The sequence below is a fragment of the Schistocerca cancellata genome, chromosome 1 (genome assembly GCF_023864275.1).
Source record: "Schistocerca cancellata isolate TAMUIC-IGC-003103 chromosome 1, iqSchCanc2.1, whole genome shotgun sequence".
Taxonomy (NCBI): domain Eukaryota; kingdom Metazoa; phylum Arthropoda; class Insecta; order Orthoptera; family Acrididae; genus Schistocerca; species Schistocerca cancellata.
In genome coordinates, this window is record NC_064626.1 from 499005236 (window position 1) to 499022022 (window position 16787).

Sequence of the window (16787 nt, forward strand, 5' to 3'; positions counted from 1 at the left end):
AAACATTTTACTAAAGGCGTTTATATTTTCTTTGAAATTCTGTAGGTGCCAGGGGTTAAATTCAGAGAGCGGAAGGCTATTTACAACTCGTGCAGAAATCATATTGCAGATCAAATGGCTCTGAGTCCTGTGGGACTTAACATCTGAGGTCATCAGTCCCGTAGAACTTAGAACTACTTAAACCTAACTAACCTAAGGACATCACACACATCCATGCCCGAGGCAGGATTCGAACCTGCGACCGCAGCGGTCGAGCGGTTCCAGACCTCAGCGCCTAGAACCTCTCGGTCACATTGGCCGGCTATTGGAGATCCAACAGCCGAGGGACATGAATGGGAAGCAGTGACTGAGGAGGGATCGAGACAATGTTGTAACCAGTCTCCGATATTATTTAGTGTCTACACTGAGCAAGCAGTAATATTATAGATGGTGTAACAAATTTCTTGCCATTGCCAGGCTAAATTCTGAATCCTCTCCACTTCGGTTATCATCAATTATTTTGATGCACAAACAGCAAATTTCACAGACTAGTTTTATGTCTCAATTTCTAATCTAATTCTATTAGCATCGCTTGATTTAATTCGACTACATTTCATTGGTCGTGTTTTCCTTTTTTTTGACACTCATCTTTTAACCTCTTTTCTAGGCTCTGTTTGTTGTACATTCCTGCAAAATGTCTAAGCAGGAATGGCTTAGAGGTCAAATATAAGGATGTAGAAGCGTATGTAACTAGGGGGATGATCGATAACGCCGCTCACAAGCGTAAGCGGCCAAAGACACTACTAGACACCTATGGCGACCTAACATACACCCACAAGCAACAATATCGGCAAGCCCCTGCAAATCATGGCCGAGAGGTTCTAGGCGCTTCAGTCTGGAACCGCGCGACCGCTGCGGTCGCAGGTTCGAATCCTGCCTCGGGCGTGGATGTGTGTGGTGTCCTTAGGTTAGTTAGGTTTAAGCAGTTCTAAGTTCTAGGGGACTGATGACCTCAGATGTTGAGTCCCATAGTGCTCAGAGCCAAGTGAACCCTGCAAATCAGCAACATTGACTGGATATGCCAGCTGCTATTAGAACCGGCCAACAGGCTACAGCAGAGAAGCCAGCAAGCTCTCACACTAACGTACAAACAAACTCCCAGCACCACCTTACACGGTGAATCCGATATATGACCCATCGGACCCTAATGATGATAAAGCTAAGTGTGACAGGGGTGCTGACGCTGACCGAGAAGCCAACAGCGGCACCCATCTGCAGCCACCGAATAACACAACGTCAAAGGCATCCGCCTGCATAATACCAACTACTAACAAAGCCTACCCTGCTAAACTGGTCGCAGGCAGCAAGAAAACCGCTACTACTCTTACAACCCGACCCAACTATCGCAGAAGGTTTTTTTTTTTTTTGCCTTGGCACTTTTTTACCCCTCTGCCATTCATGCCGCTACCCTTCGTTCAATTTTCGACCCAATCTGTCTCCAGATGTGCGCGTGTTCATGGGTAATCATAGCCAGACGTACGCAAACATCGCAGTACCCACATCCTGCGACACCTCACTTAGTGAAAACTAACGAATATGCAGAGATGGCAGAAGACCTTTTGAGTTGGCCGTCATGCCGGTGTGGGCGTGGAGGGGCTCCACCCTAACGCATATAGAGAAATTAATGAGATCTTTGGAAAAATGAGAAGCAGCTCTGTGAATATCGAGAGCTCAGATGAAAAACCAGTACTAATCAAAGAAGGAAAATCTGACTTTTGTAGTTTTGGAGAAAACTTTTGTCAATGTCAACTGGACTACACTCTGAAATTGTAAAGGTAGCAGGAGTAAAATACCGGGAGCGAAAGATTATATACAACTTGTACAGAAACCAGACAGCAGTTATAAAAGTCGACGTGTATGAAAGGGAAGCAGTGGTTGAGAAGGGAGTGATACAGGGTTGCAGCTTATCCCCGATGTTATTGAATCTGTACATCGAGCAATCAGGAAAGGAAACCAAAGAAAAATTTGTGGAAGGTATTAAATCTAAATAAAAACTTTGAATTTCATCGGTGACGTTGTACTGTCAGGGACAGCAAAGGTCTTGGACGAGCAACTGAACGGAATGGACAGTTTCCTGAGAGGAGAATATAAGACGTATATCAACAAAAGCAAAATAAGGGTAATGGAATGTAGTCGAATTAACTCAGGAGACGCTGCGGGAACTAGATTAGGAAATAACACACTAAAAGTAGCAGATGATGTTTTGCTATTTGGGGAGTAAAATACCTGATGATGACCGAAGTAGACAGGTATAAAATGTAGTCTGGCAAAGGCAAGGAAAGCGTTTCAGAAAAGAGAAATTTGTTAACAGCGATTATATTTTTGAGTGTTAGGAAGCCTTATCCGAAGACATTTGTCTGAATTGTAGCCATGTATGGAAGTGAAACATGGACAATAAACAGTTTAGAAAAGAAGAGAATAGAGGCTTTTGAATAGTGCTGAAGAACAGATGGGTAGATCATGTAACTAATGAGAATGTGCTGAACAGAATTTGAGAACAAAAAATTTGTGGCGTAATATGACTAAAAGAAGAGATCTGTTGTTACAACACATCCTGGTGCATCAAGGGATGACCACTTAAGTATTGGCGGAAATAATGGGGGGAGTTGTAGAGGCAGACCAAAAGATGAATACAGTAAGCAGGTTCAAAAGAGCTAGGTTGCGGTAGTTATTCGGAGATGAAGAGGCTTGCACAGGATGGAGAACCGAGGTGAACTGCATCAAATCAGTCTTCGGACTGAAGAGTGCAACAACAGTAACTACGTATGCGGGTGTTTTTCAAAACTTGATTATATATTACTAATGCATGAAGAAATCGTGAATTTAATAATGGGAGGGGCTATAATTGTAAAAGGGGACGAAGTGATGAATACGATAAGCAAGTTCTCATGGATGTAGGTTGTAGTAGCTATTCGGAGATGAAGAGTCTTGCTGAGGCTAGAGTTGCATGGAGAGCCACATCAAAGCAGTCTTCGGAGTGAACATAACAACAACAACAACAACAACAACAACCAACCTCCAAATTTTTCAGCTAGCCTTCTGAGAATAAAATGGCGTGATAATTAAATATCATGGAAATGCAGAAGTGAAAGGCGGACTAAACCATTTAAGACATAAAGGGAACAGAAACTTTTGAAATGCGTTTTTACAGAAGAGTGTTGGAAATTACACGGTTTGGGAGGTTCTCGTTAGCGTCTGTACTCCGATGGAGCAGCCAGCCATAGGCGTCTGTCTGTACTCCACGTTGGGGGCGGCTTGGAAAATTATTTCACCAGTCCGTTCTGTAGCAAATGTGGCGCTTATGCTTGAATCCTTTAAGTCTGATATGATGAGTGGTGTTAAACGTTGCTCTTGCAGAAACTTTCTAATGTTGCAAATGACAAACCTCTGCAAATCTGCACATGTAAGTACCGATTACTTGCTGGTGAACATAGTGAGAAGGAATTGCAGGTAATGAAATATCCTCCTGCCGCTCTGAGTGAAGCACGTCGTAAAGGTAGTGTGCAACACTAAATTCAAGAAACATTCTGCAACATTAAGGAGAACCAGAAGAATAAATGGTGAGGGGTTCCTTTTGAAGAAGAGGATAATTGATAAGGTATCAGTAATGCAAGGAATATCAAGTAAGGTAGCACGGACTGTCATTAAAATGTCAAAGATAGAAAAGTTGCAGATATGTCAAAGATAGAAAAGTTGCAGATACTTAAAAAATTTGCACCTACTCAAAGCCTTTCTGACGATAAATTAGAAGCATTTTTCGAGGAGGTAAAATATGTACGCGATAAAGAGCGGGACCATAACTTTAAACTGGTAACTGGGGATTTAAACGCCTAACCTCGTGTCAAAAAACAAGGACATGCTACTTAGTTTGTGTAGGTTGCCATGGAGTCGATGAGAAATGTGAAAGAGGTGAAAGGCTTGTTCAGTTTGCCGAACACATCAAGTTACTGAAGGTTTTGAAGTCCGTTTTTGCAACTACAAGAAAACGTTCATCTTTGTCAACAAACGCATTTTGTTTGATTGAAATGAGACATCATCAATGGTATGCAATGAAAGTAACGTACAATTTAGCTTGGTTTCTAGATCGAAAAAAAGTTCGTTACAGTCTTACGGTATTTTATGTCCGATTTTCGCTCTAATCGTGAAACGCTATCTGCTTCCACATTTTTGATGTATTCCTTCGGTTGGCACCGTTATTTTCTGCCTAGTCCCACATTGCTTTGCAAAACTATACATTTCTTGATGTGAAACACAACACACTGTAGCACCACTACCGTTTGTTTGCATCTTTCTAGCTAAACATATCTCTGTGCGTTTTGTGTGAACAGTGTAACCAACCTAACCGCTAATTTTCCTGTGTTATAAAATTTTTCTCTTGCTCCGCGCTTCGTCCTATGTGTGTTGTGTTGTTTTAGTATGTCACTATGAATTTATTTAATGTGCAAGGGAAATGGAGGAGTAATGATGGAGCCGAAGCTCTGAATGATGAGTAGGTTGGGGTACGGTGTGGTGCGACATGGAGAGCCGGGAAGGGGCGAAGAGGAGTGGGAAGGGGCAAAAATGTGTGAACACTGAATGCAGATTAGTAGAATGGAAGGTGAGTTATAATGAGATGGAGGTAAAGAGCGAGAGAGAGTGAAGGGCAGGAAAGGAAAAGCTTTTTTTTTTTAAATATTGTGATTTTTCTCAGTTATTGTACGTATCGTGTGTTTTCCAATACTGATCTAGTAACTGTTTATTGGGTGTTAATTCTTCATGTAAATGGAAGTTCTCTTGAAAAGGGAGGAGTGTCTTCTTCTGCTGCGTTTGGTGTGAGGTATTTCTTTTTCAGGTGGTCTGCAAATGTTGAGTGATGTGTAACATATTTCCATACCCTGATGTGATTTTTATATCTTGCGTCAATCTTCTGCAGTCTTCCCTGTGACATTTTGTCACAGTCCCTCCAACTGAGCTGGTAGGTACATATTTTAAGAAACACTGTAATAAAAATTGGGCACAGAGAAGTCTAAATCACGAGAGTCTGAATCAAATAGATTTTATTATTGCAAACTAAAACAAAGCTATCACAGATGTTTCACTTTTAAACTAATTTAATATTGGTAGAGACCACAGACTGATGAGTGGGAAAGTAGACCGACAAAACAGAACGACCCTTACATCAGCGAAAAAAGGATATACCAGCATGAATTATTTAAGTGAAAAAGAAAGAGAATTCCAGAGGACTCTTCGCATAAGATTAGAACAGTCAACAGAAGAGAAACTAGTGGAACGATAGTTAAAACTAAAAGAAGAAGAAAAAAGTGAATCAATGAAAGTTACTAAACAACAAAGTTAATGGCTAAAACCATAGCCTTACTGTTAAAGCGACGAGAATGAAGATTAAAATAGCTATTGACAAGATAGAATATTCAGAACTATGTAAGTGTATAAGAAAGAAAATAAGAGCAGATATAAAGACATGAAACGAAAATGCGATAAAACTAGCACTAGAGAATAAAATGTGATTTAAGAAAGTTAAACAAAAGCGTATTATTGGTAAAAAGAAATAATAGCGAGTGAGTGATAAAGGCAAATAACGGATAAAAAGGCATTCTAGAGCAAATAAGTGATTTCCACAGCACACTATATGAAATAACTCCTGAACTACTCAGAACTCCGTATGCAAAAGAAAATAACAAAGTCCCAAAACTCCTCCCAAAAGGAATAAGTAAAGCTATAAATTACGTGCAGAATGGCACAGCTGGGAGTCGTGGTGGTTTGACGACTGAAAGACGGCTCAAATCTTTACTGCTTGTATACAAAAAGCCAGCATTTCCACCTCCTGAAACAAAGCAAAGATAATCCTTCTACTTAAAAAATGGAAGTTTTCATGAGTTTAAGAATTGCCTTCCCGCCAGTTTACTCCCTGTCATCTACAAAGTTCTCACTAAAGTCATCAGTGATATCGTGGAGAACGCACAATCCATAGAACAAGTTGAATTCCGCAATGGTTACAGCACTGTTGATGGCATACACACTATGTGTGAAATAATTGGTCGAGCCAATGAAAGTGAAGTGCCACTATATGTAGCTGTTATAGGTTTTGAATAGATTTTTCATTCTGTGAGCCACATTGCAGTTTACTGATACTAACCGAAAAAGGTGTGGAAACAACGTACCTAAATATTTTATGTGATACCTGTGATAACGCTATGGTTTTTACCAGCTTAGAAAAACTCATGAGGGAATTTTTCATTTGAAGAGGAATAAAGCGAGTTCACCCTATATCCCGAAATATTTATAGCACTCCTTCAGATATCTATGTCGACATTATTTGGAAAGAAAGGCAAATTAGAATACTTGGGTAAAGACGTATAACATGAGATTAGCAGATTATATTGTACTCCTAGCCAACAATATGACAGAATGCAATCCTTTATGAAGGATTTATCGGACAGTAGCGAAAAATCGGGCCATAAGATAAATCTGTCCAAAACAAATGTTGTGTACAACAAGTGGATAACTGCAAGACAAATAATATTGACCAACAACTGTCTAAAAAATGTTAACGATATATACAAGCATAATTGAAACCTGAAATTTTCGGCCGAATAAAGGAGAGCGCTTTTATGGAAGAAACGCCACCGTTTTTTATTCTAATGAGCCAACGAACTTAAAAAAGAAGGTTGTTTCCGAACAGTGTTTTCTTCCTGTACTAACACATGGCTGTGAATCTTGGATTTGAAACGAGTTTTTCAAAAGGCAATTTCCAACAGCTCAGGCACCATACAGTGAATCGCGGGGGGGGGGGGGGGGGGGGTTGCCTTCCTGTCCTACACCACTCGGAAAGAGAGCGGGGGAAAAACGACTGTCTAATTTGTTGCGTCGTACCCCCATATCGCGTCGTATCTCTCCTCACGCGAAATGTACGTTGGCGGCAGTAAAATCGTTCGGCAATCGGCTTCAAATGCCAGATCTCTAAATTTTCGCAACACTGTCTTGCGAGAAAAGTATTGTCTTCCCTCCAAGGATTCCCAGTTGAGTTCACGACGCATCTCCATAATACTTGCGTGCTGATGAAACCTACCGGTAACTTACGTAGCAGTCCGCTTCTAAATTCCTTCGATGTCTACCTTTAATCTGACGTTGTGGGGATCTCAAACACTCGACCAGTACTCAAGAATGGGGTGCAATAGCTTTCTGTACGCCGTCTCCTTTATGGATGAACCATACTTCCCCAAAATTATAACAACAGAACGAAGTCGAGCATTCGCCTGCCCTACTACCACCCCGACGTGCTCACTCCATTTCATATCGCTTTGCATCATTGCACCTACATATTTAATCGATGTGGTTGTCAAACAGCACATTACTAATGCCTTATTCAAACGTTACAGGACAATTTTCCTAATCATGTACATTAACTTACATTTTTCTGCATTTGGAGTAAACTGCCATCATCACACAGCAACTAGAAGTTTTATTAATTGGTCTTGTATGTCTCTACAGCCAGTCAATGACGACACCTTGCCGTACACAACAGAGTCAAAGCAAACATCCGTGAATTGGTATTCACCCTGTCCGTCAGGTCAGTTATGCATATAGAGAATAAAAGCAGTTCTGTCACACTTCCCTGCTTCCCTGCCACACTCCTGACGATACCCTTATGTCTGATGACCACTCGCCGTCGTGGACCACGGACTGGATTTTCTTACATAAAAAGTCTTCGAGCCACTCGCATACCTGGGAACATAAGCCGTACGGTCGGACATTCGTTAACAATTAGTAGCGGAGCGTCGTGCCATATGCTTTCCAGAAATCTAGGAACATGGAATCTAACCGAATCCATGGTTTCTGAAATATCATGTGAGAAAAGGGCTAGCTGAGTTTCACACAAGGATGCTCGCTAAATCCGTGTTGATTCGTGGAGAGAAGCCTTTGGGTCTCAAGAATTTTCATTACATTCGAAGTCAAAATGTGCTCAGAAATCTACAGCAAACCGATGTTAAGGATATTGGTCTGCAATTACGCGGGTCAGGTCTTTTGCTCTTCTTGTGTACAGAAGTCACATGCACTTTTTTCCAGCCGGTTGGGACTTTTCGCTGGGCGAGAGATTCGCGATAAATGCAGATTAAGTAATGGGCCAACGCCGGAGAGTCCTCCCCGTAAAACCGAATTGGGATCCCAAAAATGGTTCAAATTGCTCTAAGCACTATGGTACTTAACATCTGAGGTCATCAGTCCCCTAGAACTTAGAACTACTTAAACCTAACTAACCTAAGGACATCACACACATCCCTGCCCGAGGCAGGATTCGAACCTGCGACCGTAGGAGCAGCGCGGTTCCGGACTGAAGCGCCTAGAACCGCTCCGCCAATTGGGATTCCATCTGGACCTGTTGGCTCATTTGTTTCCAACTACTTTAGTTGCTTCTCTAAATCACGGGCGCCAATTTCTATGCCCTCCATCCGGAAGTCTGTACTACAGTCAAGCGACGGTATGCTTATGGGATCCTCTTGCGGGAATGACTTCTTAAAAGTGAAATTTAAATAATAATTTTCTTTTGCTGTCTTCTTTTTCACCCCAGAATGGCCGACGAGTGGCTGGATAGAGGCCTTCAACCCGCTTACTGACTTTACGTATGACCAGAATTGTCTCGAGTTCTCGTAAAAATCTTTCGCTAAGAGAAGACGAAGGAAGCTGTTGTATGCTTCACGCATTGCTCTTCTTACGGACGCTTGAATTTCTGCTAACGTTTGCGTGCAACATTTGTTCGTTCTTTTATGTACCGAGAGTGCAACAATCTCTGTTTCCTTAGAGCTTTACGAATTTGGTTGTTAAACAACGGAGATCACTGCCAGGTCTGAGTATCTGCTAACTTAGGATGAAAAAGAGTAACCTTGTAAAGGTTACATTAGCTGGACAATAAATAAATAAACAGATGGTTATACCAGATAACTGAGGAAGAGTTACTGTATTGAATCGAAATAAGATAAATATATGGCACAATTCGACTAAAAGATACATATTGAAGAGCCAAAGAAACTGGTACACCTGCCTAATATCGTGTAGGGCTCCCGCAAGCTCGCAGAAATGCCGCAATACGGCGTGGCATGGACTCAACTGTCTGAAGTAGTGCTGGAGGCAACTGACACCATGAATCCTGCAGGGCCGTCCATAAATCCGTAAGAGTACGAGGGGGTGGAGATCTCTTATGTACAGCACGTTGCAAGGTATCCCGGATATGCTCAATAATGTTCATGTCTGGGGAGTTTGCTGGCCAGCGGAAGTGTTTAAACTCAGAAGAGTGCTCCTGGGGCCATTATGTAGCTATTATGGACGTGTTGGGTGTTGCATTGTCCCGCTGGAATTGTCTAAGTCCGTCGGAATGCACAGTGGACAAGAATGGATGCAGGTAACCAGCCAGGATGCTTACGTACGTGTCACCTGTCAGAGTCGTATCTGGACGTATCAGGGGTCCCATATCACTCCAACTGCACACCCCCCACACCACTACAGAGCCTCCACCTGTTTGAACAGTCCCATGCTGACATGCAAAGTCCATCGATTCATGAGGTTGTCTCCATAACCGTACACATCCATCCGCTCCATACAATCTGAAACGAGACCTGTCCGACCAGGCAACATGTTTCCAGTCATCAACAGTCTAATGTCGGTGTTGACGGGCCCAGGCGATGCGTAAAGCTTTGTGTTGTGCAGTCATCAAGGGTACACGAGTGGACCTCCAGCTTCGAAAGCCCATACCGAATATGTTTCGTTGACACTTGTTGATGGCCCATCATTAAAATCTGCAGCAAATTGCGGAAGGGTTGCACGTATGTCACGATGAACGATTCTCTTCAGTTGTCGTTGGTCCCGTTCTTGCAGGATGTTTTTCCGGCCGCAGCGATGACGGAGATTTGATGTTTCGTCGGATTCTTGATATTCACGTACACTTGTGAAATGGTCGTACGGGAAAATCCCTACTTCATCGCTACCTCGAAGATGCTATGTCCCATCGCTCGTGCGCCGATTGTAACACCAGGTTCAAACTCACTTAAATCTTGATAATCTGTAGCAGCAGTAACCGATCTAACCTCTGCGTCAGACACTTGTCTTATATAGGCGTTGCCGACCTCAGCGCCGTATTCTGACTGTTTACATATCTCTGTATTTGAATACGCATGCCTTTACCAGTTTCTCTGGCGCTTCAGTGTAGAACAAATTCTGAGGCATCAAGGTAAGTAATGGAGAGCAATGTGGGGGATGAAAATTGTGGCAAAAAGCTTGACTACATTAAGCAGTTCCTAGAGGATATAGGTTGTAGCAATTATGCAGATATTCAGGGACCTGCATAGAATAGACTAGTGCTGAAGCTGCGTCTAGCCAGTCTCCAGAATGAAGACTCATAAAGTGTGAAGCTAATAAAGGATTTTGAAGGAAAAAATTGTTCCGATTAGGTGTGGCGAATGCGCAAGAGTGTTCCTGTGGCGAAAAATGTATAAATCGCGTGTAGTTTAGCTGTAAAGCAATGCCAGACGATATCAGTAAACACGTAATCATCATAAGCCCGGATTGCGAATAACAGACTGGGCTACTGATTTCCAGATACCAAAGCAGTTACTTAGTAATACACAATCATTTAACCAGCAATGGAATTAACATACGGTAAAGGAGTTCTGTTTTGCTTGTATTATAGAGTATGAAACTACACTGCGCAACAAAATTGCAAAGGTCACTTTTTCGAAACCTCGTAATTGTCTCCGATTCGGGCGCATAAGTTTGAAACTTGTCCAGAAGTGTGTACAATCTTCCACTGTAATGGTACGACAGCGTGCCACACTAAGACGTCACCCTGGTGCTCAACGACGCTTCTAACAAGGTGTCGACACTTGCGAAAAGGAGGCCAGAGCTCAGGAGCTGGCGTGAGGTGGTGCGAGGTGTAATGTGGGTTAATGATGTCACACTGACACCAAAATTCATCAAATTCTGCTCAACGCTACCGTGGACGTGTCACACGATGGGAAGATCCTTAAACCTTCTCTTACTCACATTTCAGTCCTTATTTTAACGCCTCAGCGATGAATGTCAGGACCGCGAGAACCAGCGTTGAAATCACGCAGTTTTCTTATGGGTGGTCGAGGAAAGCCTTTTCAAACAAACCGCCGCTAAGAACAGAGACGAAAACGCCGCAGGGAGAGGTATTTATGGCATGGGGCTTTGATTCTCGCACATTTCGCGGTCGAAAACGACAGTTCGCAGTGTGACGAGCACCAGGAGGACGTTGTTCACATCGCCTGCCACTGGGCGTTTCAACCCTTCACTAAGGACATCGTGGGGCCGCAACCCCACTCAACATGATCTGAGCCCTTTGGAGTGTAACACGAACGCAGTTTTTACTCTGCCGTGCTGCTTGGAATCACTAGGGACTGCTGAGAACCATTCATCGAAATCTGTATGTGAACATGAAATCCTGAGTTGCCCCCCCCCCTTTTTTCTGCATATGTAGACACCTTGCTGTTTGAAGTGTCGGCGAGCCCGAAGGTCACATCACATCACTTTTTGCTCTATTACAGAGAAAGGCTGGAAGCACTTTTGAGTCTAATTTCAGACTTACGTGTCGGAATCGGAGACAATTACGGGGTTACGAAAAGGTGATCCTTTAATTTTGTTACACAGTGTATATTCATTACTTTATAACACATGCAATATAGAGAGTTCTCTATTGTACGTTAATTCTAAGTTGTTTTAATCATTATATACTATTTCGTAAATGTTTGGGTATCTGGAATTCAATAGTGTCCCCAGCCCAATTTATAGTTCACAACTCAAACTTACGAATGTATTTATGAATTTACTGATTTCGTCGGCATCGTTTTAGAGCTAAACAAGACAAAGAAGTGTGTATTGTTATGCAGCAATAAGAAGCCAATTTCTATAAGTATAGTTCGTATCGCACAAACAAGTTACGTGGCCCGCCACAAGTGTTGAGGAAGTGTGAATCTCCGTGCGCCTCAGCTGGAAAGTAGCTCACATTTTAACACGTCTTGGGTATCCCACTCTGGAACAGTAACAGTCTCGGGTTTTACTGGGTACTAAGTGACCTTGGCTTATCCCAGTGTGTGTTTTTGTAATTAGAACTGTCTTCATGTGCTCAACAATCAGGGCAGCGCCGCACAGTCTGAGGTATAACAAGGTAGCGAAAGAGAAATGTAACTTTGATATCAGAATGTCCTTCTCATTAGGATAATAAATGCAGAACATTACGCAGGACGAACGTTTAATTGCACGCCTCGCTCAACAGTTCCCTCCGCGGAGTAATTGTAGGCTAGCAGAGTGAACAATTCTGTTAAGGCTGCCCCCTCCCCCCTTAAGCATTGTGGAAGGGAGATAGCACAGGGGTAGCCTTCCAAGACGCAAGAGATGGTATATGGCACGTTTCTGTTAAAGGTTTGTTCACAAAACTGCCTTTCGGGCAAGAATGCGTGCCCAGCGCAGATGCAAGCGCTTACTCTGTCCCGTACTCAGCAAAAAGTAAAAGCTTTGCACCGCCAGATCGAATAACGGCGGTGTCTGGTGATCAGTCTCACGTCATGCTCATAGCTGGCGTAAGGCGGTAGAAGGTAATCGGACGCTTAACAACCGATCTATGAAACTCATGCGCAAAAGCAGATAGAAGTATTGCTAACAGTGATTTACGAGACGCCCAGCCACAGTAACACACAGTTGTATGCCTACTAGCAGAGTGTTTTCCTGCCGCTGATTGTAGCACTGTCAGTTTACTTTCTGACAGACTGGCAGTATGACAGGGGACGTCATAAGTCAGTGCCCGGTGCATTAACTTGTGCTTATTGATCCTGGTTCTTATTTGGAATCGTTATGAAACAAATACAGCGTGTTCGTAAAACTTGATATTTTGATTTACTGCCTGCGATGCAGATCTTGATAGCTGGCGGGTCATGAAAAGAACCGTGTGAGACCATGTCTTGTGACACATTTATTTTAGCCAGGAGATCTTTGAGATTATCTGGCTGCCTCTGCTTCTTGGCTTTAGATATTTGCCTTGAAATGACTGTTCTTTAGCAGCACCCGGAGTACACGAGTGATGTGATAAGATACATAAAAGACATTGATATCCACGTATAGATGTTGTCATTTGTGTTATTTTATGCTGGAGAGCTGCGTTTAAATGTTGACGTGTAGTAGTTTTGTAGTGTTTGTACATGTATTGACGTACGATAAATAAAAATAAAATACAGGGTGCTCTAAACTTCCGTTTACAAATTTTAGGACTGTAGAGGGAAGTAAGTAGATAACATTCTGAACGGGAAACCATGTACGGAAACGTACCGTTTCCATGCTACAACCATTTGGTAACACGGCCACTTTTACAATTAGTTTATTAAGCGTGACCCATTAAATGACTTGTTTTACAGTTACATACATTAACAATCAAAGAAACAAAAAGAAAACTTAATCAAATGGTTCAAATGGCTCTGAGCACTATGCGACTTAACTTCTGAGGTCATCAGTCGCCTAGAACTTAGAACTAATTAAACCTAACTAACCTAAAGACATCACACACATCCATGCCCGAGGCAGGATTCGAACCTGCGACCGTAGCGGTCTCTCGGTTCCAGAATGCAGCGCCTAGAACCGCACGGCCACTCCGGCCAGCGAAACTTAATCAATTTTCAGAAACAATTCGGGTGTGCGGCGCTTCTTTTGAACATAACAGTCCCTCCTGCTGACGGTGAAGGTACCACTTCCTCGAAGCCGTTGCGTAATTGTGGTGGAAAGAGTATGTGGTGAAGTTGGACGTTGTGGTTGACGATCATGATAAAGGCGACGAGTAGCTCTTCCATTATCGTGAGCTCTGCCATACAGGAGGATCATGTCGGCGTATTCTGCAAACGTGTATTCAACCATGTTGCTCAGACAATCGCAGACACGTGAATGAGGCTCGAATCAAGTCAAAGAGGTAGGACAGGCATCAAATGACATCAGCCTATTCGACACAAACACCCCTCCCCTTCCCCCGCCATGACTGTCCTGCTACATACCTACCTAGCATACATGATTTCAAACAGTTGTAGCATTGTCTACTCAGTCTCTTCTGACAAGTCCTCGGCGTTTGTAAGAGGAATTTTTGAGCATCCTGTATAAAAGGTTCGATCAAAATTTTCCAAGTTTTGTAGTTTCATGAATACAACGGGTGAGTACAACCCTTGCGTGAATTATTTCCATGGTACATCTTCGCAGTATCGTTGTCTGAAATAACACATCTGTGAGAGGGATAATGTGTGACTACAAAAATGGTTCAAATGGCTCTGAGCACTATGGGACTTAACATCTATGGTCATCAGTCCCCTAGAACTTAGAACTACTTAAACCTAACTAACCTAAGGACATCACACACATCCATGCCCGAGGCAGGATTCGAACCTGCGACCGTAGCAGTCGCGCGGCTCCGGACTGAGCGCCTAGAACCGCTAGACCACCGCGGCCGGCTGTGACTACATGCTAGTCAATATCTAATGACAGTAGAAATACTTGTCCTACTTTTTTCTCTTCCTAATGAAGTAATGTTTTCCTAGTCGAAGAAGTTTTCGTGTAGTTGGAACGCTTGAGGAAAGCAGTAAGCTACGGAGTTACTTGTGGAATTATTGAGAATCCATAAATCGGTGAACAAACAGTAATACAAACAGTTTTTTTCAGGACATTATGTGTGTACAATTTTCCTTTTATGGTGAAGAAGAAATGAATTTTGAAGGTGTCACGACGTTATTCTCAGCTCTTCCTGTAGATGCTTGCAATCCACATTTCGCCGCTGGATACTAATTACTAGTCGTCCACAATTATAAACATTCTGCGTTTCCATTATACTTCGACCGAGCGAGGTGGCGCAGTGGTTAGCACACTGGACTCGCATTCGGGAGGACGACGGTTCAATCCCGCGTCCGGCCATCCTGATTTAGGTTTTCCGTGATTTTCCTAAATCGCTTCAGGCAAATGCCGGGATGGTTCCTTTGAAAGGGCATGGCCGACTTCCTTCCCCGTCCTTCCCTAATCCGATGAGACCGATGACCTCGCTGTTTGGTCTCTTCCCCCAAAACAACAACAACATTATACTTCAGACACATCTTACACGCTACACATACCAGCAAATCATATAGTCTACATGTAAATAACTCCCTTTAAATCCAGTTATTTAAAATAAGTGATTTCAAATTCAAAGATATATATTGTGACCTTCATACACGTGCTTCGAAACCAACTGGAGACTCAAAAATGTGTGTGTAACGAAATCTTACTGTAAAGAAAACTGAATGTTGGTGGTATCGGAAAGCTCACTGGTATACTATTAAAATAACCTGCAGCCGTTCAATATTTCATCTGTGTAATGAGACAACTTTGTAATAAACCAAGCCGTGTCCGAGGTTCTCCCCTCCCCTCCTCCCCCCAATAAAAATGTGCAATAACACCTGGTTTTTGGCCGTGTTTGAACTTCTTATTAATTATAAAGTATTAAACTAATTATTTTGCACATTTATGAAGTTTTCTAGTACTCGGGCGAAACTGTGCCACATACATATTTTTCCGTTTACTTATCGATAATCACTTGCGCTATGATATTACACAATGAAAATAAGTTTTTCAGTAAATAACACTAAAAGGGTATAAAACAGAATATTGTCACTTATTCTCATTTTGCAAAGTCGTTTTGATGTCGTTCAAGACAAATGTCCATATCTGTAGTCTTATTGATATAAAACCGATATCCTGTTGATGTATCTACATAACGCCAGTGACTTCAGTAATATTTAATGTAATTTTACAGTACTATTACTATCTGCTATTTTTATAAATCTCTAAAACAATTTACATTTGGGAAACATAAACTTTACATTAAAAATATTATTAAACTTAAAAACAGAAGCTAACTACACTCCTGGAAATTGAAATAAGAACACCGTGAATTCATTGTCCCAGGAAGGGGAAACTTTATTGACACATTCCTGGGGTCAGATACATCACATGATCACACTGATAGAACCACAGGCACATAGACACAGGCAACAGAGCATGCACAATGTCGGCACTAGTACAGTGTATATCCACCTTTCGCAGCAATGCAGACTGCTATTCTCCCATGGAGACGATCGTAGAGATGCTGGATGTAGTCCAGTGGAACGGCTTGCCATGCCATTTCCACCTGGCGCCTCAGTTGGACCAGCGTTCGTGCTGGACGTGCAGACCGCGTGAGACGACGCTGCATCCAGTCCCAAACATGCTCAATGGGGGACAGATCCGGAGATCTTGCTGGCCAGGATAGTTGACTTACACCTTCTAGAGCACGTTGGGTGGCACGGGATACATGCGGACGTGCATTGTCCTGTTGGAACAGCAAGTTCCCTTGCCGGTCTAGGAATGGTAGAACGATGGGTTCGATGACGGTTTGGATGTACCGTGCACTATTCAGTGTCCCCTCGACGATCACCAGTGGTGTACGGCCAGTGTAGGAGATCGCTCCCCACACCATGATGCCGGGTGTTGGCCCTGTGAGCCTCGGTCGTATGCAGTCCTGATTGTGGCGCTCACCTGCACGGCGCCAAACACGCATACGACCATCATTGGCACCAAGGCAGAAGCGACTCTCATCGCTGAAGACGACACGTCTCCATTCGTCCCTCCATTCACGCCTGTCGCGACACCACTGGAGGCGGGCTGCACGATGTTGGGGCGTGAGCGGAAGACGGCCTAACGGT